We start from the raw sequence: 23,355 nt of genomic DNA, 5'->3' as shown, positions 1-23,355 counted from the left end.
TCTATATACAGATTATTTACACTATTCACTCCATTCATTCTTTTTTTTTTTAAGATTTTATTTATTTATTCATGAGAGACACACACAGAGAGAGAGAGAGGCAGGGACACAGGCAGAGGGAGAAGCAGGCTCCATGCAGGGAGCCCGACATGGGACTCGATCCCTGGTCTCCAGGATCAGGCCCTGGGCTGAAGGCGGCGCTGAACTGCTGAGCCACTCAGGTCGCCCAACACTCCATTCGTTCTTTCTTCTAAGGCCCTCCACCTTCTGCTTGATTTTTTTAAGGGATGGGGTGAAATTGGAGAGTAGATTTCCAAATTTCTTTCACTTATGGCTTTGAATAATACCTATATTCCAAGAAGGCCTGCCACCAGAAACTGATTCCAAAGAAAAAGAAATAAAACAAACACATAAAACAAAGTAACCAAGCCTGTAGAAACTTTTTTGGTGAGGCAGTATGAAAGCAGAGGCTGTGAGGAATTTGATTAGTAAAGAAAGAACAGAACAAAAGCCAATTCTTGAAGTTTGAATGCTGCCCTACACTTAACTTTCCTCAATCCCTACATATATGTAGACAATAATGTTTGTCAACTATACTTCGAAACACCTGTCAAATCCATACCAACTGCTTACTTCTGGCCTCTATCATTTCTGGCCTCAGATATTTCAATTTTCATCTCCTTCCATGTCCTATCCTTTCCCCCCTTTTCCAGTTTTTCATTCTGCAACTAGAGTGATAGTTCTTAATTGAACTCTTGTTGATATTTGCCTGGTACATGAAGGATCCTAGAATGTTGCTAGATGAACATAGGTGGGAAGTTAAAACAGGATTTTCTAGTGGAGGAAAAGACACCAGAAAGGGGAGTCTGAATTGGAGAGTGCAGAGCTTAGAGTATGTGTCAGCAGGTTGGAGGTTTTTGTGGTAGAACCAGGAATTGATCAATATACAGCTGAACAAGTAGAGTAGTAGAAATGGAAGAGAAAGTTATTAAGAGAGATGGGCAGGAAAAATAAAAGGTGCTAAGAACTATTCCAGTAGAGAGCGTGAAAAAGAGGTAAAACTAAGTGACTCCAAGAAATTGAGACTGAATGGGTAGAAAACCAAACAAAGGAATCAGGGTTTTGTTATTTTAGGGCAGAAATAATCATTTGATTGTAACCCCTTAAATTTTATGGTAAAGACAAGACTATGTGAAAATGTTCAGAAGAAAAGCATAGCAAGGGAAAATAACTCACAGACAGAACTGGTTGCATGACAGATTTGATCCCAGCAAATTTTACCACCATTTAATGAGCATATGTAAGAGGGTGAGTATTTATTGTCATAAGTGATGGAAAAGTCCAGGCTTTCAAGACATTTAAATTGTTTCCATGTAGGGGCACCATGGTGATGCTGTTGGCTATGTTGGACTCTCAGTTTTGGCTCAGGTGCTGATCTCAGGGTCATGAGATCAAGCCTCATGCTTGAGATTCTCTCTTCTTCTCCCTCTGTCATTCCCCCTTCTCATAAATAAATAAATAAATAAATAAATAAATAAATAAATAGTTTCCATGTAATTCTGCACATTATTCAATTAGCACATGGTCTTTGGTGTTTAATTCTTACTGTTTGGGTAAAATGTACCCTCATTCATCAACTATTTGTCCTTTGGCTTTATAGATAGTTTTCAGGCTTCCATCACATCTAGCCACTCCCTAGATTCAATCTCCTGTTGAGATTTTTCTTGGAAAATTTCCACTATGTGATTTCAAGCACGAATCTATAATCTGCCACTTTAAAACTGTCTCCATGAATAACTTGTATATAAGAACTTTAAAGACAATGTAACACTAATTTCTATGCATATTGTAAAGGCAATGTCAAAATAACACCAAACAGAATGAGGACTATGAGAAGAATCTTATGGTTGGCCTCCGTTTTCTTCATAAACAATTCAGCAACCGTTTCATATGTTAATAGAAAGTCTTACCTATTATTTATTTACATAAATACTTACTTGCTTACTTATGTTTGCAAGTTTACAACATGTTGCTGGCACACAGTCATTGCTTGACAAGTTAAGATGATCCTAAAAGTGCAGAAACTATTTCAGTGTACATTTGAATTTGGAATTCCTTGGCTATCCTAACCTGATATCTGCTATGATAGGTGTAGCTCCATGAGCCTAACCATTGAAATTTATCCTTATACTTAAGCTTTGTACTGTGGACTAGAAGCTTGTCTTTTCACTTCTATTTTTCTTCACCTGATAAATTCTATTACAGATTGTTTTCATTTAATGGTGATGTTTAAATTGCAGACATCAATTCTAGTTTATAGACAAGATTAAGGTATATAATCCAATTAGTAAATATGCGCGTGTGCAGCAAGTCATACAACTATTATGGGAATCTATCCATTGAATTTCTTATATTTCATCTATGAGAATGTCGACTATAATTATATGGATTATACAATACAGTATTGCTTCATTTTGAATTTTAATATCACTTAGATTTAATAGATTTTTTAATCTTACTTTTAATATTAGGACTTAATTAGTTAAAAAAAATTGAAAAGACAACTTAAGAAAAAGTTTGCATCAAACAAAAGAAATAAGTGGGTTTTTTTCCAAAAACAATTTTGTACAGATGTGAAAAATCCATACTCAATATTGGCTTATCTGGAACGGTTAGCCAATTGGGCCATAAGAGATTTTATAGAGAAATTATGTATACAAACCAATCAATTTTATATCTTTGGCTACATGGACCCATACAGCTAAATTTATAGTTGTCCCAGAATGTTCTCTCATGTCTATTTTTAAATTATTTTCTTCAATTTTCAACATTTGCTGTAGTTATGTGACATTTTGGAGGACCTTATTGTATTGGGCTTCCATTTAATTGAAGTAACACAAACTAGTTCAGAAATGTACTCACTAGGGCAGAATGAGAGATGAGAAAAGCTATCTGGATTTTAGTTAATATTCTTAGGTAGAAGAATTGCACAGATTGAGCCAGTGTCCAAAAAAATTGGTAAGCATAGGCGTAACTGGCAATTATCAGCAGTAAATGGTACAACATCAGAGATAGAACAGAATGGTGGGACATGTGAGTGGCCGATGATTGTTTAGAGTTAAATAAAAGGTGGTCATTCCTGAGAGACTAGATATAAAAAGAATTTTTCAGAAATAAATGGGATATAGGGACAATATGACTCAGCCTTTTTAAATGGGGGTGGTATTGACAGGAGCTCGGCAGACTCCATGATCCTAGTCAGGGGACATGAGTCAGAGTGATCAGTTTCTGAATGGGGCTAGGCAGAGGGACTTGTCACACTGTAAAGAAGCTTCAAGACTGATAGGAGTATGAACGATTGAAACTTGAATGGTCCATTCCCAACAAGTGCTACAGGTCATGGATCATCCCCCAAGTTAAAGAAAAACAGTCATGATTGCTACTAAGATATGTGTCTGGGGAACTTATGCCAGACCTGATCGACATAGGGCTCCATATAGTCTTCCCACTTGTGGCACAATTGGCTCAAAACCACACAGATCTAGAATTGTAGATGGTCATTATCCATAGTCTTAACTTTAAAAAACTGAAAAAAGAAAGACATTGCAAAAAAAGAGACTGACATCTTTCCTTGAATACATGAGACAGATTATTTTATAGTTAAAATGAAATATGTAAGTCTCCTCATTGATGACTGCATAAAATAGATATGGTGAGTAGATTTGTGATTGACATGAACTTTAATCATCTACCAAGTAAGTTGCATTACATTACAACAGAAAAACATGAAAGGTCATGTTTGATGAGAATCAGCTTTGGAAGAAACCACAGTTCATGAATAATAAACTTCAATAAAAGGAAATGTAAATCATAGAAATGTTATCAAGAGAGGAAAGTGAGCATCAGTGTCTGATATGGTAGTCTATTAACTGATGTAATGGAAATGAAGATCTTTCTAGTGAAAAATCTATAAAAAGGAAAATGGACCAGCTGTTCATAGCTCATCTGTCTTTAAAAATCAGCTCAGCGATACTGAAAGGACAGTGATTTCTTAAGCTAAATACGAATTTGTTTAACACATTTTGAAAGGAGTCAAGCACCTCATTTACTTTCACTTTCCTTATTCATGCTGAGTAACATTTTTCCACTTTTCACATTTGAGCTAATATATTTGTTTGTCCTTCAACTATGTATATGAAAGAAATCATCCACATTTTTCACTGATAACATTTCTTATATAGTTTTGAGTTTTGAAGTTTAACATGTATGTTAAAAGACCCATGAAATAGAAATGAGCAACCTAATTTCTTAATATACAGCAAACGGCCATACAAATTACCAACAAAGCCAAGAAATATTTAATACAGCACTTCAGAATGCCGCACCCTATCTTTTATAGCTTTCTCATAATAACCTCATTCGTGCCCCATAAAAATTACCACCTTCCTGAATTTTATTTTAAAGAAAAGAAAATCTTGTGTTTTATTATCTCAGGGGACCTCTTGTCATTAGTTTTCCCCATCTTAAAGCTTTAGTTAAAAAGAATCATGAAGTATATACTCATTTGTGTCTATCTTCTTTTACTCAAATACTGAAGTGAAAATTTCATTATAGAAATTCAATGGAAGATTTTAGCAGGCAGAAGAAAAAACATCAGGGAAATGCAAGATAGTGCATTTGAAATCAACCAGTCTGAAAACTGAAGAGGAAAAAAGAAGGAAGAAAAATGAACAGAACATAAGAAACCTAAAAGACACCATCAACAATACAAAAATACAGAGAATGCAAGTCCCAGAAGGAGGGGAGATTGAGGAATGCACAGAAAAAAAAATTGGTAGAAATAATGACTGAAAATTTCCTAAACTTGATGAAGATATGAATCTATATATCTAAGAATCACAATGAACAAGCAGAATATATTCAAGGAGACCCATTCCAAAAAATATTATAATCAAACTGTTGAATGAAAACAAAACCAAACAAAAACCCCAAAACCAAGAAAACTGAAGAGGAAAAAAGAAGGAAGAAAAATGAACAGAACATAAGAAACCTAAAAGACACCATCAACAATACAAAAATACAGAGAATGCAAGTCCCAGAAGGAGGGGAGATTGAGGAATGCACAGAAAAAAAAATTGGTAGAAATAATGACTGAAAATTTCCTAAACTTGATGAAGATATGAATCTATATATCTAAGAATCACAATGAACAAGCAGAATATATTCAAGGAGACCCATTCCAAAAAATATTATAATCAAACTGTTGAATGAAAACAAAACCAAACAAAAACCCCAAAACCAAGAAAGCCCAGGATCAGATGGCTTCACCAGTAAATTCTACCAAACATTAAAAGAATTGAAATCAATCCTATTCAAACTCTTCCAAAAAATAGAAGACACACTTTCTCACAGAATCAATGAAGCAACATTACCTTAATCTCAAACATTGCACTGACAACAAAGCCAAAAATAGTACAGGAAACAAAAACTACAGACTAATATATTTTATGAACATAGTGCGGAAATACTCAACAGAACACTAGCAAATTGAATCAGACAGCAAATGGAAATGATAATACATGCTATGCAGGTGGCATTTATTTCAGACGTGCAAGGTTGGTTTGATATAAGAAATCAATGTTATCCATCACATTAACATAATGAAACAAAGAAAGATCCCATAGGATTGTTTCAATAGATGTAAGAGCATTTGACAATATTCAGCACTCTTTTATGATAAAAATAAACTAGAAATAGAAGACAATTTGCTTAAAGCAATGAAGCACACTTATCAAAACCCATAGTTAACCTCGTAACTGAATGGTGAAAGACTGAAAGCTTTCTTTTTAAGATCAGAAACAAAATAAGAATGATTGCTTTCACCACTGCAATCCAGAAGTTCCAGCCAGAACAATAAGGCAATTGTGTAAACGCCATTGCAATCAAGATATAGACTACTCACATTACCCCAAAAATGTACCTGTCCCCTTTTGCAGTCAATCTATTGTTTTTTGGGTTTTTTTTTAAATTTTTTATTCATTTATGATAGTCAGAGAGAGAGAGAGAGAGAAAGAGAGAGGCAGAGGGAGAAGCAGGCTCCATGCACCGGGAGCCTGATGTGGGATTCGATCCCGGATCTCCAGGATCGCGCCCTGGGCCAAAGGCAGGCGCCAAACCGCTGCGCCACCCAGGTATCCCTGCAGTCAATCTATTGACACCACAACCATCTCCTGACACCCACTCATGTATTTTCTGTCTTTTAATTTTGCTTTTCTAGAATTGTCATGTAAGTTTCATCATATAGGAGGCAGTCTTTGAGTTTGACTTTATCACTTGGCATAGCACACTTGAGATTCATCCATTTTGCTACCTATATATCGGTGGGCAAGATAGTATTTTATTGTATAAATATGTGACAGTTAGTTAATCCCTTAACTAGGTGAAGGACAAACGTTGTCCTAGGTCTTGGAGATTACAAAAAAAAGTCACTGTAAGTACTTGCTTACATATGGTTTTGCATGGTCATGTGCTTGATTCCATCTATTTCCTCTTAGCATTGGTACTTTGTGCCTTTAAAGACTAGTCTCTTTCACTCAAGTCACCAAGTCTCTAAGCATAAAGGTGTCATAATATCTCTCATTGTCTTTTTCATTTTTATGCATAATATCTATTTATTGTGTAAGCATCTAAACACATTTGTTTAAGGTATTTTTATCAGACTCTTCAATGATTTAAATCCATTTAGATTAAACTGCTTTCATTGTTTCTTTGTGTCATTTGGGAGTCTAGCTTGCCAGCTATTTTGAGGGACATTCCCCCAAGGTTCCTCACCCCCACCGTAGTCATTCCTAGCTTCTCAAGTGGGTTATGTTGTCTCTAATGCTTTTGGACGGGCTGCAGCACAGATGTGCATTTTGCATAAATGATTTGGGCCTTCTGCATCTCCGTGTATTTGGGCATTTTGAAATAGCAACCAGACACATTACGTGTTTAGTTGTGGTTGCATATTTGTATGGATACCTTTTCTTCTGATGTCATGCCCTCTTGGAGGCCAGGACCCCCAGAATGACTAGTCACTGTTTTTCTTCTAATTCCTTTCATGAGCTGTACCCTTCCTTCCTAGACTTTCTTTTGAGGAAACGTATTTTCCTTTCAGCCTGACTTTAGTCTTCCACCCTACAAAGAACACAATTTGTGTCTATCTTCTCCCTCGGGAGCTGAACTTCTGAGCACCTCTGTTTCTCCCAAGACACAGAGCCAAGCAGGTCGGCCGTATCAGCACTATCCTTAGCTCCTTTGTGTGAAACAATTCATGCAGTTTCAGGTGCAGGTTGATATTCCACTTTTTATGTGAATAAAGTTAACTGTTTCCAATGTTCTCTTTGTGTATCAAAGAAAGGAGTTGCCTCAATCTTGCACCTTAATCAGAAGTTTAACCTCTATGTTTTTCAGAAGCTCCTAGTCACAGATTTTACAAAACTAAGATATTTTGGGGGATGTGGTTACAAATATAGCAGAATAAAATCAGGCATTTTTTATGCCATTCAGACTGTGCACATAGATTAAAATGCAAATTAAGTTAAAGATGCTAAAAGGAGGAATATTATAAAACAAATGAATTGATTTTTTAAAAATAAATATTCCAAACTTCACTTAACCAAATTAGAATTTCTGAATACAATTATATTGATTAGTTTGAACAGACCTTTTAGAAAATGCTCTAAAAGAGAGAATTGTTGAAGAATCAGATAACTATGAGAACAACACAAGACACAAGGCCAAATATAAATCATGCGGTTTTCCCCCCCAGAGAAAGCTTTAAAAAAGAGAACTGTGAATTCAATGTAAAATTTCTGTCCCATTAAACTAGTATATTTACTCATACAGCTTCATGTGAATCTCTCATCTTGTCTAGAGTTTAATAGACCTTGCTGGGGGCTTGTGGGTGGCTCAGTCAGTTGAGCATCTGGCTCCTGGTTTCAGCTCAGGTCATGATCTCAGGGTCCTGAGACGGAGCCCCACATCTAGCTCCACACCCAGCACGGAGTGCATTTTAAGATTCCCTCCCTCTGTCTCTCTCCCCAATTCTCTCTCTCTCAAATAAACAATACATTTTTAAAAAACAGAGACCAAGCTGTTAGTGATAGTATTTACATCAGTAATGCAACAGAAGACATTATATCTTTAATTCATAAAAGATTTAAAAGAAAATAAAAACACTTCTTTTTTACTTAGTTGAGTTTGACTCAATGGAAAATTTTATGCAAAATCTTAAAAGGATGAAATATAATTTTCAGTAGATTAACAAGAGTCAAAATGCTGAATCTTTACTAGCTAATCTTTTGGTCTTAACATTTTACTTTACAACTTTATGCGCTTCTATAGAAAGGGACACTCTTAAAGGCTGGGCAGCCCGGGTGGCTCAGCGGTTTAGCGCCGCTTTCAGCCCAGGGCGTGATCCTGGGGACCCGGAATTGAGTCCCACGTCGGGCTCCCTGCATGGAGCCTGCTTCTGTCTCTGCCTGTGTCTCTCATGAATAAATAAAATCTTAAGAAATAAGTAGAAGCTATGGCATGCTCGTAAATACGATGATTTGTAAGCTAAAACGTGATTTATTTTAAAATATAATATGATCTATTTCTTTTTTTTTTAAGATTTTATTTATTCATGAGAGACACATAGAGAGAGAGAGAGGGAGGGAGAGAGAGAGAGAGAATGAGAAGCAGAGACACAGGAGGAGGGAGAAGCAGGCTCCATGCAGGGAGCCCGACATCGGACTCGATCCCGGGACCCCAAGATCACGCCCTGGGCTGAAGGCGACGCTAAACAGCTGAGCCACCCGGGCTGCCCTGATCTTCTATTTCAATGAAAAGTTTTAAACCTGATTATTTTAAGTTTATGCCCTCTATTTTTATTCCTTCACAGTCCAACATCTTTATCTGAACTTTTATGACAAAATACAATGCGATACTGTATTTTGAACAACAAAAAATAATTAATTTATAGTTGTTATTTTAATCCCAGTTAGTTAACATACGTGTTATATTAGTTTCAGGTGTATAATACAGTGACTCAACACTTCCATGCATCGTCCAGGGCTCATCACAAGTGCCCTCCTTAAACCCTATCATCTATTTCCCCCATTTCCCCACCCACCTTCCCTCTGGGAACCAACAGTGTGTTCTCTATAGTTAAGAGTCTGTTTCTTGGCTTTTTTTCTCTCTTTTTTCCCTCTGCTCATTTGTTTTGTTTCTTTAATTCCGCATATGAGTGAAATCATATGGTATTTGTTTTTCTCTGATTTACTTCGCTTAGCATTGTACCCTTTAGCTCCATCCATGTCTTTGAAAATGACAGGATTTCATTCATTATTATGGCTGAATAAAATTCTGTTGGACATGTATACCATATCTTCTTTATCCATCCATCAATCCATGGACACCTGAACTCTTTCCATACCTTGGCTATTGTAAATAATGCTACTACAAACATTGCAGCATATGTATCTCTTTGGACTAGTGTTTTTGAATTCTTTGGGTAAATATCCAGTACTGTGATTGCCGGATCTATTGGGTAGTTCTATTTTTAACTTTCTGAGGAAATTCCATACTGTTCTTCAGGGTGGCTGCACCAATTTGCATTCCCACCAACAGTGCGCAAGTGTTCCTTTTTCTCCACATCCTTGCCAACAGTTATTTCTTCTGTTTTTGATTTTATCTATTCTGACAAGTGTGAGGTGATAGCTCATTGCAGTTTTGATTCATATTTTCCTAATGATAGCTAATGTGTCTGTTGACCATCTGGATGTCTTCTTTGGAGAAATATCTACATTTCTTCTGCCCATTTTTTAATTGTTTTTTTGGGGGGGGTATTGAGATGTATCAGCTCTTTATGTAAATCAGATACTAACCTACTATTGGATATGTCATTTGACCATATCTCCTCCTATTCCATAGATTGGCTTTTAGTTTTATTGATTATTTCCTTCGCTGGGCAGAAGTTTTTTATTTTGATGTAGTCCCTATAGTTTATTTCTCCTTTTGTTTCCCTTGCCTCAGGAAACCTATCTAGAAAAATGTTGCTATTGACGATGTCAGAGAATTTTCTGCATGTGTTCTCTTCAATTTTCATGGCTTCAGGTCTCACATTTAGGTCTTTGATCCATTTTGAATTCATTTTTTTTTTTTGTAAATGGTGTGAGAAAGTGGTCCAGTTTCACTTGTTGCTGTCCAGTTTTCACAACATCACTTGTTGAAGAGGTTGTCCTTTTCCCATTGCATATTCCTTCCTGCTTTGTCAAAGATTAATTGACCATATAGGTGTGGGTTTAGTTATGTGTTTTCTCTTCTGTTCTATTGATCCATGTGTCTATTTTTGTGCCAGTATCATACTGTCTTGATTATTATAGCTTTGTAATACAACTTTGAAGTATAGAATTGTGATGCTCCTAGCTATGAATTTTTAGATCACTTTGGCTATTCAGGGTCTTTTGTGGTTCCACTCGTTATAGGATTGTTTGTCCTCACTCTGTGCAAAATGATCTTGGTATTTTGATAGGGATTGCATTAAATACTTTGGGTCACATAGACATTTTAACAATATTTGTTCTTCTAATCCATGAGAATGGAATGTCTTTCCATTTCTTTGTGTGGTCTTCAATTTCTTTCATCAGTGGTTTTTAGTTTTAAGAGTACAGGTCTTTCACCTCTTTGGTTAGGCATATTCCTAGGTATCTTATTATTTTTGGTGCAGTTGTACATGAGATTGTTTTCTTAATTTTTCTTCCTGCTGCTTTATTATTGGTGTATACAAATGCAGCAGGTTTCTATACATTGATTTTGTACTCTGCAACTTTACTGAATTTGTTTAGCAATTCTAGCAGGGTTTTTTTTTTTTTGTGGAGTCTTTAGGGTTTTCTATTATAGTATGTCATCTGCAAATAGTGAAAGTTTTACTTCTTCCTTACTAATTTGGATGCCTTTTATTTCTTTTGTTGTCTAATTGTTGTGACTAGTACTCCCAGTACTACATTGAATATCCATGGTAAGAGTGAACATCCATCCCTCTCAGTTTTTCCCCATTAAGGATGATGTTAGCTGTGAGTTAGCACAAATTTATTTTTCACCGCTCTGAAGGCTGGAAAGTCCAAGATCATGGTACATGCAGATTTAGTGTTTGGTTAAGGGTCTGCATTCTGGTTCATAGATGGTGCCTTCTCATTATGTCTTCAAATGGTGGAAGGGGTAAGGGATCTTTCTGAGGCCTTTTTTTCATGGGTACTGTCCTTATAACCTAATCATCTGTCAAAAACCTCACCTCCTAAATCTATCATCTTGGACTTAGAATTCCAAAAGATGAATTTTGTGCAAACACAAATATCCAGTCAACAGGCCTGGGAACCAAGCTATTCAATACATGTCTCCACTCTTTCCATTACTTGCTGTTTCTCTTAGTCAATGTATTGAACTCCTCATTCATAGTTAACTCAAATGAATATGCACAATATTTATTTCAAGTAATAATAAAATTATATTTTTAAATAAGTTAAAGCACATGAAAAGGTTTAGTAAACTGCAGTAGACTCTAAAAGCACATGACTCATGAGGAAGTATAACAAAACTTGGGAAGAATCTGGGTTGAAGTTCTGGTTTAAACATTTATTAGGGTAGCCCGGGTGGCTCAGCGGTTTAGCGCCGCCTTCCGCCCAGGGCGTGATCCTGCAGACCCGGGATGGAGTCCCATGTCAGGCTCCCTGCATGGAGCCTGCTTCTCCTTCTGCCTGTGTCTCTGCCTCTCTCTCTCTCTGTCTCTCATGAATAAACAAATAAAATCTTCTTTAAAAAAATAAATAAATAAATAAATAAATAAATAAATAAACAAACATTTATTAGCTGTGTGATTTTGATCAAGTTATTTCTCTTTTTGGTGTCTCAAGTCTCTTGGAAAATGAGACAAAGTGTTTCCTCGTAGAGTGGTTATGAGGATTAAGAGAGATAATAAATGTATGATGCCAAGACTGTGTCTGAGGGATAGTAAGCACTCTATAAATGTTTATTTCATTATTATTAATACTTTACCTCCTTGAAAGCACTGGGCTTAATCTAAGGATTTATTTGTAAAGATTTTTAAAAATTATTTTTGGGTAATCTTTATACCTAACATGGGGCTCAAGCTCACAACCTTGAGATCAAGAGTCATAGGCTCCACTGACTGAGCCAGCAAGGTACCCATAGCCCAAGAATTTTTTGAGCTTCCTCCCTTTTCTAAGACATACATTATATTTTTAAAATGTTAGGTTATTCTCTTGGACTACTCTGAATTACTGTGCACCTATGAAAATTTTTATATAGATATATTATGAAAAGCATTACCAAAATAGAAGAAATTCAATATATGACAGCATATTTTTTTATTCTAGATAGCAGAGATATATGAAAAACAACATAGCTTGGTTTATGGATTGACACTGAAGAGCAATTGGCTAATATAACTGGGGCTCAGGTGTGCTATTATTTGCTGAGACAGATCATGAATTCTAAAAATGCTGAATAAAGAAATTAATATGTACATTTTGGGTAAATGTTATTAATTCAGTTTTAAGTTTAATTAGACAAGCATGGTGTGTAAATTTTTGTATATACTGAATATGTTTTGTGCTATTACATTTTTATTATTGTTATTTAAAGGTTAGCAATTACACAAATTGCCAAAAAGGTGAGGCAAATAACATTAACAGCTTCTATGATAAGTTGTTCAAGTTAGTAAAACTGAGAATATATTTTGATATAAAATTTCCCTTTGTGTATGAATTCTAAATAATAGTTATGGATATGCACAGCAGATATATGTTAGTTATAAATATAGAGCTTTATTTATACTTTACTTTATAATTTTACTTCTTTTTAAATTAATTATAAAAATTAATGAAATTAAAATGTCAGTTTTATTTTCCCTGATTTAGTAAATAACAGATTTCTGATGGCCATACCCAAGGTTAAAATGTTTTAAAAATAGCAATAAATTAATTTAAAATTACATTTAAAACTTAAAAATTATTGTGAGAAAAATATTCTTTACTCTCCAAAAGAATAGAGAGTAAAAGGTGCATTAAAGTAACTTAGTTTGTGTGCACACAATTCTGACATTCCAGACAATCTTGAAAACTTTATCATAGACAGAATTGTGATCTTATGAAAGCAGGATCAAATGTTTATTCCAAAAATTTATTCCACTTGATATTTTCTGATATTTTTCTTGCTCACCTTGTTAAACAAAGGGCAAATCAAGTTCTTAGAAAAGTATAATCCTTCTAATAGCTTTAGACTTCATAACCTATGGAGTATATTAGAAATGAAAAACAAGATTTTCCAAGAAGAATGCCAAGATGAGAACTAAAGACACAAATGCCACTAAATAGGTATCTCTGGCATCATATTTAATGATGTATATGAGGCATGTTAGGTGAAAGCATACGTCCTTTATGGTCTCATCTAGGTCCCATATGCTATCCTGCAATAATAAGATCAACAATAAAACAGCAGTGACAACAGCAGCCACCATTAACTGCATAGATCTTATAGGTTAGATTCCTATTGCCTTGAGAGGTTTTTTTTTTTTAATTTTATATTGTAAACAGTCAATAACAAGCACATAGATACATGGAAAAATAGTACAGATTATGAAATTACTATGCATTCTGTAGAATAATGTGATGAAGAAAGTGAGGTTGTGCCTTCTACTTTTTCCCAGGTTCACTGAGATATAATTGGCATATACATTATAAGTTTAAGATGTTATGTTAGGCATTTTACACATATCTTATTTCATAGCTACAATACTTTTACAAACATGGTAATGAAGGATATTTGAAGAACAAAAGTTAAGAAACTTTCTGGTTATCACAAAGATAGTAAGTGACAGAGTAGAGATCTGAAGCTAGAGTATGATTTCAGAGTTCCCGTTTCATATATAGCCTTTAGAAAAAGAACAATTATATTTTGAGTAAAACTGATCTTGAAATGAAATAATGTGGTTTCCTGAACTGTCCTAGCTTAGATTGTTCACAAGTACAAACCTCCAGGCAATCCACTTTCTTTTTTTTTATTATTAATTAGCTAGCTACCTTATTTATTTATTTATTTATTTATTTATTTATTTATTTATTTATTTTTTATTGGTGTTCAATTTACCAACATACAGAATAACCCCCCGTGCCCGTCACCCATTCACTCCCACCCCCTGCCCTCCTCCCCTTCTACCACCCCTAGTTCGTTTCCCAGAGTTAGCAGGCTTTACGTTCTGTCTCCCTTTCTGATATTTCCCACACATTTCTTCTCCCTTCCCTTATATTCCCTTTCACTATTCCACTTTCCTTTAATCCTTGTTGGACGGTTTAAAGGCAGAGAATGCAAATCGGAAGGTAGTCTGTTGGCGATCATATGCATTCAAAATTTTACTGACCTGTGTTCATAATCTTATTATTGCCTTTTAAATGATCTATAACTTTAGGAAAATTTCCAATCATCTTAAGCTCTTAATTTTCCCAGAGTTAAAACGGAACTCAAACCTTCTTTGTACAACTATTACCACTATTAATGAGATAATAGCAATATTTAAAGTTCTGTGCACTGCGTCACAGCAGATGGACAGTAAATAGTAGCTTCTTGGGGATTTTGGTAAGAACACTTATCACGTGATCTACCCCTTTAACAAAATTTTATATATATAGCACCATGTTGTTAACTATAGGCACAATGTCATACAACAGAGATCTAGAACTTAATCATCATGAATAACTGAAACTTTATTTTTTTAAAGGCTTGTTTATTTATGATAGAGAGAGAGAGAGAGAGAGAGAGAAAGAGAGAGAGGCAGAGACACAGGCAGAGGGAGAAGCAGGCTCCATGCACCGGGAGCCCGACGTGGGATTCGATCCCGGGTCTCCAGGATCGTACCCTGGGCCAAAGGCAGGCGCTAAACCGCTGCGCCACCCAGGGATCCCTAACTGAAACTTTATACCTGATAAATAACAACTCCCTTTGCCTCCCCTTCACAGCCCCTGGCAATCACTATTCTAATTCACTGATTCTGTGTATTATTTTATATGCCTGATAAAAATGGTATCATACAGTAATAGTCCTTCTGTGACTAGTTTATTGCATTTAGCATAATTTCCTCTAGGTTCATTCATGTTCTCACAGGATTTTCTCTTTTAAATCTTAATAACTATGTAAAATGGATATTCACATTAAAAACAAATAAAATTGGCCTCTTATTGTATATTATTATACAAAAATCAACTCAAAATGGATTAAAGACTTCAAATAGAACAAGACTCAAAACTGTAAAATTCTTAGCAGAAAAACAAGACATAAGGGAAATGCTCCATACCTTGGTTTTGGCAATGATTTCTTAGATATGGCCTTAAAAGCACAGATAACTAAAGCAAAAATACACAAGTGAGACTACATCAAATTAAAAATCTCCTGCAAAGCAAAGGAAATAATTAGCAAAGTGAAAAGGCAACTATAGACTGTGAGAAAAGATTTATAAACCATATATCTGATAAGGAGTTAATAGCCAAAATATATAAGGACCTCCATTAACTTAGTAGCAAATAAAAAAAAAAATAGAGCAAAACCACAAAAAACAAATAATCCAATTAATAAAAGGGCAAAGAACTTGAAGATACATTTTGGGAAAGTAAAATGGTGCAGCCATATGGAAAAAAGTATGAAGGCTCTGCAAAAAAATTGAAGAGAGACATACCATTTGCTCCAGCAATCCCCTTCTGGATATATATATATATATAAAAAAAGGAACTGTGAAGAAATATTTGCAATTTCATGTTTATTGCAGAGTTATTCACAATAGCTAATATAGAGAAACAACATAAATGTCCATCTCTGGAACAGGGCATGAAGAAAATGTGGTGTATACAGAAGATGGAATATTATTTAGCTTTAAAAAGGAAAGAAATCTATTGCTGTTTTTATGATTATTAGCCTCCTGTTAAAATTATGATTCTTTTCAATGTTTTTAAAAATCCTATTTAGAATTAGATTAATTCACTTGTGCCTATGCTACTTGAGAATTCTGAGAAAATATATAAATTATTTCATATATTTTTGTATTTAAAAATGAATAACAAAAAAACTACTTTTATATCACTTATAAAAGGACACAGTAATATAATGTACTAGATCACATGCAACGAGACTATTTCTGAACTATTAAGTGTGAAAGATTCTGTGATATACTAATACATTTGATTGACTAACATGATCAAGTGGTTGATGAGTGGTAAATATTTCTGCTAGGAAAGTAATTGAACATTCTTGGTATAGAGAGAGATTTTTCAAGTGGTGGCATGATGAACTCTCTGAATTCAAAAATGTCCTCAGAACTTGCAGAAATTCCATTTGAGAAATACACTGAATAGTATAAGATGTGGAAAAATCAATTTTAAAAAAAACATGAAAATTATGTTTTTGTTGAAGCGATTTTGATATCTCAAAAGTGTTATCTCAAGCACAGTTCTTAGTCTGTATTATATACAAAGTTGATAAACTAGGTCTTAAAATGCTACAGCCATAAGGGGGAGAAGAAATTGAAACATATATTTGAGTTTACAGTTTGGTTTTAATGAAATCATCCAGCTGAGTGTAGAAGCAACATCTGCATCCTTGTTTTGTGCAGGAATCTGTGGCTAATTTTTGTGCAGAACAAAGAATAGAGTAATTAGAGTGTTTGATGAGTTTTTTAAAAGATATTTTCACTTCCCAAAGAGAACATATAGTTCTCTGATCAGATGTTGGGCAAACCTGAATTAATATCTGTGATTTTCCCACAACACTGAAACAACAGAAAGGGGATTGTTTTTCCACTTTATTCAAAATCAGTGAAATTATCATTGCTCTCTAAATTTTATATAAATACTTTCTGGATAACACTCTCATCTGCTCATATTAATTCATATGGGGGATCTTGAATACTGATTTTGTTTCATTAACATATTGGAAAGTACAGATCTTCATTAACCTATTACTAGCTATCACAACTCCATTAGTCTAAACTAGAGTTTCTGAAAAGTTTTGGCAGTTTTGACATTCCAGGCTAGATCATTTTTTTGTACACAGGGAATATTTTGTGTCTTCTGTAACGCTGAGCTGTAGTCTGACCTCTCCCACTAGATGCCAAGAGCTACCCACCAGATGGCAGTAGCAACTTGCCTCTCTACAGCTTTGACAATGAAAACTGCTGTTTGAGGCCATGTCAAATATCCCCAATGGGGTGAATTCAAAACCAGTTGAAAATCACAGCTAAATGAAAACTGAATAACTATTTACATTTAAAATTCATCATTCATTCACCCATTTTTTGAACTTAGACTATGCAGGAAATGTGGCCCAATGCTATTTTGAAAATTAGAGACATAATCACTGCTTTTGTTTAATGTGGGTGTCTGAAAAGTTTAATTTGATGAACCTATAAACCCTCGGGGTCAAAGATTTAGCTCAATTTTTAACCTTAAACATTGCCTACCTCCTTTAGTGTGGTTATATTTTTCATTGGTAATATAGTTAGCTTTGGGGGTTTGGGGGGTTTTTTGTTTTGTTTTGTTTTTATTGCATGTATTCCAGTCTGGGTTCCCACCACATCCATTTTAAATATTTATTATGGGGCATGTGAACATGAATATAATTTTAAGAGTAAAAGCTATACGAAGTATGCTCATTGTAATGTCCCTTCCTCTTCATGCCTATTACTCAATTTTTCTTTCTTTCCACACTTTTCCCATCCAGCCCTTGTAAGTAATCAATCTCTTTACTTTCATCCTAATTTTTTTTTGCACAAATGTGCATGTATGTGTGTGTGTGGTGTCTGAATGGCCTGAATGTTTCTGTTAACCCAAATTCATATGTTCATATGTTGAAATCCCAATACTCAAAATAATAGTATTAGGAGGTAGGGTTATTTTTTTTAAGTTTTTATTTATTTATTTGAGAGAGAGAAGAGAGAGCCCACAAGCAGTAGGGAGGCTTAGAGTAAGAGGGAGAAGCAAGTCCCACTGAGCCACCCAGGCATGCCTAGGAGGTAGAGTTTTTGAGAGTAATTAGGTCATGAAAGTGGAACCATTATGAATGGGATTAGGGCACTTAGGAAAGAGATCCTACAGAGCTCCCTAGCCCCCTCCACTTACTTGAAATCTGCAACCTGAAAGAGCACCTCACCCAACCATGATTAGGTCTCCTGATCTTGGACTTCTGGTCTCCAGAACTGGGGGGAATTTATGTTATTTATAAGCCATCCAGTCTGCAGTATTTTGTTATTGCAGCCCTCACAGATTAAGTTACACAGCTATGGGTGTATTTTCCCCTTAGATCCCCTTTCCTGTAAGAAAGATAACATACATCTATATTCTTTTGCATTTTGCTTTTTGCAGATTCTGGAAATGATTCCAAATCAGTTTATAGAGATTTCCTCAGTCTTTTTACAGCCAGATAGTATTTTTTATTTGGATCTACCAAGCGTTTCCAACTATTCTTCTAAGTTTGGGCACCACGTGTCTAATATGTATCAATTACAAAAAATGCTGCAGTGAATAACCTGGTGCATATCTATGGTTGCAGGTATATTTTCCAGTAGTTTCTTGGCAGCGGGATTACTTGGTCAAAAGGCAAGTACATTGTAATTTTGTTACATATTGTCAATTTCCTCTCTTGAAAGATTGTACCAGTTTGCATTTCAACCAACAACATGGAGCATGTCTTTTTCTCTCCTACTTTGCCAACAGAATATGCAGTCATACTTTTTTTTTGCCTGATAGATGACTGTTATTATGTTTATATCTATGTCTCTTTGCACCTCTTATAGATTTTTGCTTAATAACACAGTCTTTATATATATGAGGAGTCTGGCTCCTGGCCAAGTCCTAGGTGTGATCTTTTAGGCCCGACTGTAGGCAATTACAAAGACTTCACCTGGCCAGCACGTGGCTTAAACAACAAGTATTTGTTTCTCACAGCTCTGGAGGCTGAAAGTACGAGACTGTATACCAGCAGGGTGAGGTTCGGGTAAGCATTCTCGTCCAGGTTGCAAACAGCCAACTGCTCCTTCTGACCTCACTTGGCAGGAAGAGTGTTCTCTGGGGTCTCTTTCATAAGGGCACGAACCCCACTCATCTCTCATGAACACTCATGCTCATGACCTAATTTCCTCCAAAAGACTCCACCATTCAGTATCATCTCAGTAGAGGTGATCACATTTGAGCATATGAATTTTATGGAACACAAACATTCACACCACGGCCTTTTTTTTCTTTTCCCTTTGTCGCCTGGTTACCAAAGAGTGCTTCTTTTTGTTTTGTTTTGTTTTCTCTTCTTTTTCTTTGCCTTTCCTTTCCTTTCCTATTTTTTTTTCTTCTTTTCTCCTCCTCCTCCTTCTTCCTCTGGTTTTGTTTTGTTTTGACTTTTTGCTTTTCCAGAGTTGTGCATCTGTTTCCAGGAATGCCCATTTCGACCCTGCCTGCCTCTGTAAACCACATGCACATTGGAATCCCTTCCCTGCAGCCATTGCTATTTTCTGGCATACTGTGGTGGTGGTGGTGGTGGTGGTGGTGGTGGTGGTGGTGGTGGTGGTCGTGGTCGTGGTGGTCGTGGTCGTGGTCGTGGTGGTTGTGGCTTTTAGTCGTGGTGGTTGTGGCTTTTAGTAATTTTAGACTTAGGAGAGATTTAGACTTTTTTGGCAGTAGTATTAGGCAAACACGCACAATCATCAATTTCCCTGTTTGTCTTGCCCTCAGATTTTCTCATTTTGCCTTTGCTTGCCACAAATTCTCAGGGTGGGTGGGGACTGGAAAGGAAGCACGAAGTTTGTGTGCAGCTTTAGGGTTTCTAGCTTTTTACGTACCGCTATTTTGAAGTTTTGGCAATATCTGCCTTCAGCTTATGTTGAGAATGTGGTTTAGGGTAGAATTTAATTTTTACTTCTTGTTCTTTTATTGTATGGGAGGAGGTGGCTATTTTTGTCACCATTGCTATCGGCTATCTCGAAGTATCAGACTATTACCTCGTAAAAGAAATCCTTGCAAATAAGTTCTAAGAGAGAGATTACACTTTTATTAAACAAGTCAGAAGAACCTGCAGAATAAATTCTATGGGCTACAAACAAAAAGACATAATTGATATTACACTCATAGCCTTATTCATACAACTCCACTACTTACTACGTTTAATTACCATCTTGCTTTTAGTGTCCATAAGGCTATAGCAACTATGTGCATAGAAAGGTAAGAATAATTCTACAGAAAAACTCACATGATCCTAAGGTTTTGAGACACTCTACAGAATCTAGGCTGTATCTGCTGACCCTGAATATATGACATCCAACCAATGGATGAATACTTCAGGTAACAGTTGTTTCAACACCTATTGTAACTGCTTTGAAATATCTTTTATTTTTTAAATGGGGTTATTTATTTATATACAAATGTCGCATTTTTGTACTTTCAACTGATGAAATGGTTTCTCCATTAATCAAAATTATTTATAAACACTTTTAAGTTAATAAATATGTATAAGTCTATCTCTTTATTTCTTCCCCAATAGAGCTGTAGAAATGTTCATGAAAGGCCACATATCTTCATGGTTTACTGCAGTATTTCTCAGCATCTAGCAGACTGACTAGCAAAACATTCAATGAATATAAGTTCAAAGTGTGGGGCAGCTTGGGTGGCTCAGCGGTTTAGCGCCGCCTTCAGCCCAGGGTGTGACCCGGGGGTTCCGGGATCCAGTCCCACGTCAGGCTCCCTGCATGGAGCCTGCTTCTCCCTCTGCCTGTGTCTCTGTCTCTGTCTCTGTCTCTCTCTCTCTGTGTCTCTCATGAATACATAAATAAAATCTTAAAAAAAAATAAGTTCAAAGTGTAAATATCTTCTAGGAATATGTAGAATAAATCTAGACCTTCGAAAACATTAAAAAACAGGCATAACACACCCTAAATATTATGAAGTCTTTTTATTTTTGAGTCGCTTTTTCATTATGGTAACCATGCTTGTAAATGCTAGATTCTTTACTGTTACTCAAAAAGCTATACACAGTAAGAAAAAAACCTCTATAGTCTGACCAATCATGTTAAATTCTTTGAGCTACAATTTAAGACTCTTTAAAATGGAGAAACTATTACTTTGAAAGGTTATTGTAAATATCATAATCTATTACAATACTCGGTAGATAGAAACTGCTCAAAAATAGCAATCTGTGTTATTTTTAAGAATACAGTTTTTATAAAACACCTTTAAAATATATTCCCTCAGTTAATCATCAGTTGATCTTTTGATAAGAATGGTAAGAACTATTGCATAGTAGCTTGATCACACTTAAATTATTTATGTGCAAACAAGAGATTTATAAAGAAATACTATATATGAGAAAAATTTGTGCTAGAAAGATTGTTTTGTAATACATCTATATATTGTACAATTTACTTTGAGTGGTTCTCTTGGATCCAATATAAGAACTTCTGCTAAAAATTAATGTATTTTCCATTAAAAATAGATTATTAAATGGATTAATAAGTACTTGGTAGTATGTATATTTAAACATGCACTTCTTGGTAGTTATCTTATTCCAAACTCCTTTTGAAAATAAAAATATAACAAATAATATGCCCATCAAATAGCCTGGAAGTTTTTCCTTAACTGAGGCATGACAGTTGTTTTTCCTTTTTTGAACTTTAGCATAGTATAATAAATATGCTTATCTATATCTAGAACATGTGATCTAAAAACTCAGCAACTGTTGAGGATGTGAGCAAATTATTGACCTGTTTTCTGTATACGCAAGAGAGTAGCTTGGTCAGATGAGATTTTTTTTAGAATCAAAATCAAATAACCCAATCCTATATCCTTTGTCTAGAAGTGGAAAATAAGATGTTTAAAAAGCTTACCAAGGCTTGTGGAGAAGTAACATATGCATATGACTTCTGAAGGAGTAAAGCAGATATTCTATGGCCATTTCATTTCCACGGTCATTAATATGTGAGGCATGTGTGGTTTCTGGTACTCCTGTTGGGAGTAAAATGCCATTATAGAAGGAGGTCAGAAGATCAAGGGGAGGAGAAGGAGCTGGGACAACTGAAAACAGACTGGAAAAAAATCACTTTAAAGTGGACAAAGGGGCAGGGAATGTAGCTGGCCTTTAGAAGCTGGAAAAGACAAGGGAACAAATTGTCCCATGACACCTCCAGCAGAAATACAGCCCTACCAACCCCTTTGTTTGTTTGTTTGTTTGTTTGTTTGTTTGTTTTTAAGACTTCTAACTTCCAGAACTGTAAGAAAATAATTTTGCATTTTTCCCCCATGGCCCTAAGTATGTTGTGATTTGTAACTGAAGTAATAGGGAACTAATACTTCCTCACCTGCTTAAATATTACCTACTTCATGTAATGTTTAATGCATTGCAAGTGCTCAGTAGATGTTTTCTATGATAATAGGGATTATTTTTTTAAAGGATGATGTACAAATATGGGATCCAATGGAATGCAACCCACTGGCATTAGGTAGTACAGCGGGCCATTGGAAAAGAGAAAAATATTTGAGTTGGGAATTCTTCAGAGGATTAGAGCAACAGGAAGTGTAAAAAAGAAAAAAAAAACAATCTGCAGAATATTTAAGTCAGCACTGAGTGATAAACATCAGTTTTGCAGAACCAATTAACATAACAGAATTTATATTGCATATTTTAAAGAGGAAGTGAATTGGTTTTTTTCCTGAAAAGTACCAGGTGGAATTAATGATGACAATTTGAATGTGATTTTATAGATTTTGAAGTTAATTTTCACACAGGTTCTAAAATTATGATGCTATCTTGACAAAAATAGATCTGCTACATTGCCTTAAAATAACAGTATGTGATAAAATTAGACACAAATTGTACATACAAAATCCTTTTTATCTTGAAAGAAAATGGAAATTTGCAAGTGCATAAACTGACAGCTTATTGCCGTGTAAGTATGGGAATAGATTAAGTTAAAATAGATTTCTCTTTTCACCATATTAGATTTTTCATGTTTCCAAAACATCAAATAACTAGGTCTATTATTAATGTAGAATATTAGAATCAGTAGGCATCTTTCCATAAGTAAGTTTTACAACTGAACTTTTTGTGTCTACTGAGATTTGGTCCTAGATACACAATTTCTTATAAGTTATTTCTTAATGTTTATCTTACTATTTGACTTATTATGCCAAATATTGAATTAATCATTCTCATGTACCAATTTTCCTGTCAAAGTTTTCAGTATTTGCTTAGTTATCCAAAATAATAAGAAAAAAATCCAAGTAAAAATATCCT

General features: G+C 35.1%; 1 long non-coding RNA gene across 1 annotated transcript; it reads right to left on the bottom strand.

Moving 5' to 3' along the window:
* Nucleotides 1–108: 108 nt before the first annotated feature.
* Nucleotides 109–22,054, bottom strand: LOC111095005. The gene is made up of 3 exons (XR_005384479.1): nucleotides 21,950–22,054; nucleotides 1,998–2,069; nucleotides 109–377 (listed from the first exon to the last, which is right to left on the bottom strand). It is a non-coding gene; the product is annotated as an uncharacterized LOC111095005 (long non-coding RNA).
* Between the last annotated feature and the right edge of the window lie 1,301 nt (nucleotides 22,055–23,355).

Source organism: Canis lupus, chromosome 36 (assembly GCF_011100685.1).
Source record: "Canis lupus familiaris isolate Mischka breed German Shepherd chromosome 36, alternate assembly UU_Cfam_GSD_1.0, whole genome shotgun sequence".
Classification (NCBI taxonomy): Eukaryota; Metazoa; Chordata; class Mammalia; order Carnivora; family Canidae; genus Canis; species Canis lupus.
The sequence above is the reverse complement of the archived record's forward strand: the minus strand, read 5'-3'. Positions and strand labels throughout refer to the sequence as shown.